A 2,535-nucleotide genomic window follows, 5' to 3' on the forward strand; every position below is an offset into this window, starting at 1 on the left:
CAAACTAATATAGCCCTGAATCAACCTCCTCTTAGCTGGATCCTCAGTACCTGTAGCCACTCCAATGGTGTCCAATATTATGGAAGTATAACAGAAAGGAAGTCATAGTAGATTAAAAAGTTAACACCAGTAATGTTCATGTATCAGTGTTCCCCTCCTAGTGAGGTATCCTCAGATAATATCCTCATCTTCCTCCTCCCCATCATCATTTCTACATGTTTTAGTGGCCTTTTCCAGTTTTGGGTGGTTTGGACTTGAAATTATTTATAAGAGCATTTTTCCTATTTCTACTACCTTTTGCTTTTAGAAACTAGTTTTCCTTAGAGAACATCTGCTTCACCACTTCATTTTATGGATGAAGAACTTGGGCTACAGGTCACTAAACTAATTAACAGTAAAACAAGAACACATGTCTTTAGCTCCCAATATCATCTTTTTTTCTTTTTTTATTTTTGGAAAGAACAAAACTTATTTACTTTTTATTGAAGTATAATTGGTTATACACATTTTGGGGACACAGTATTGACCATCATTATTTGTGCACTATATGTGATGATCAAGTCATTAGCATATTCATTATTACAAATCATAATTATTCTTTGTGTCTCTTAACCAGTCTCTCCCTAAGCCCCCTCTCCCACCCCTTTTCCCACCTCTAGTAAGCATAGATTTGTTTTCTCCATCTGAAAGTTCTCAATGTTATTACTGTGGTCTTTCATTCTTTGCTTCTCTCTTAGCACCCACTTATGAGTGAGGACATGTGTTATTTCTTGTCTGTGGCTGGCTTATTACACTTAATATATTTTTTCCACACTGACAAAGGCAACAAGAACATACATTGGGAAAAAGACTGCTTTTCAATAAATGGTTCTGAGAAAATCAGACATGTACATGCAGAAGAATGAACCTAGACCTGTAACTTTGGCCATATATCAAAATCAACTCAATATAAATTAAAGATTTCAGTATAAGACCTGATACCATAAAACTACTAAAAAAAAAAAGTAGGGGAAGCACTCTAGGAAGTGAGACTGGGCAAAGGCTTTATGATTGAGACCCCAAAAGCACAAGCAACAATAACAAAAAAAAGTGATTATATCAAACTAAAAACCCTCTGCACAGCAAAAATAACAATCAACAGAGTGGAAAAACAACTTACAGAATGGAAGAAAATATATGAAAACTGTACATTCGACAATTAATATCCAGAATATACNTTACAGAATGGAAGAAAATATATGAAAACTGTACATTCGACAATTAATATCCAGAATATACAAGGAACTCAGACAAATTCACAGTAGGAAACAAAACAAAACAAAACAAAAACCCCACAAGTAATCCAATTAAAAAATGGTCAAAAGAACTGAAAAGACATTTTTCAAAGGAAGACCCACAAATGACCAACAGGTACACGAATGAATTCTCAGCATCCCTAATCAAGGAAATGAAAATCAAAACCACGTTGAGATTTCATCTCACCCCAGTTAGACTGACCATTATAAAAAAGATAGAGATTAACAAATGCAGGCAAGGATAAGGAGAAAATGGAACTTCTACACTGTTGGTGGGACTGTAAAGTAGTACAGCCACTATGGAGAACAGTGTGGAGTTTCCACAAACAACCACAGATAGAACTGCCATATGATCCAGTAATCCCACTTCTGGGGATACATCCAAATGAATGGAAATCATCATGTCAAAGAGATACTTGCACTCCTATGTTCATTACAGCTCTATTTACAAACAGCCAATAGATATAACCAACCTAAATGTCCATTGACAGATGACTGCATAGGAAAATGTGGTATATATACACAGTGGAATACTACTCAGCCATAAAAAATGAGTAATATTATGCCATTCACGGCAACATAGTATGCTAGGTTTAAACTTAAGTTCTCAAACCTAAATTTGGACAAGTTAACGTACTTCTGCCTGATCTATTGTCTATGGTAGGAACTGCTAGTTGACTACTTAATATCCATTTTAAAGCTAGAAATAAGTAACAAAATGGAAACTGGAATATATCCAAAGACTTATGTACTTAATGCACTTGCATTAAGACAGATGTAGCATTAAAGAGCAGTGAGAAAATGACAGACTTTCAATAAATGGTGCTATGAAAATAGCATATCCATATGGGAAAAAACATAATCTGAAAAACAATTTCTGGGTATCAAAAACTAAAATTGAAAAGCAAGACAATAAGACATTTTAAATACGATATAAGAAAATACCTCCCCAGCAACTTGGGATGAGAAATATTGTTTAAACAATTTATATAAATCTTAACTAAAAATGAAATAATTAATTAAATCAAAGTTGAAAAATTGTATTAATCAAAAAGGCATTGTTTAGGGAGTGAATAGGCATGCCATAAAATACAACTGTAAAGATATTTAAGGAAGTTATTAGTGTAAAATTATTAGTGGTGACTTTTGGAAGGAGGTGTCTGTGATTGGGAGAGGGGCACATGGAAGGGCCTCCTGGCTAGGAAAGTTTTTTTTTTTTTTTTTTCTTGATCTAGGTAGT

The sequence above is a fragment of the Galeopterus variegatus genome, unplaced genomic scaffold, assembly GCF_000696425.1.
Source record: "Galeopterus variegatus unplaced genomic scaffold, G_variegatus-3.0.2 Scaffold10672, whole genome shotgun sequence".
Lineage (NCBI taxonomy): Eukaryota > Metazoa > Chordata > Mammalia > Dermoptera > Cynocephalidae > Galeopterus > Galeopterus variegatus.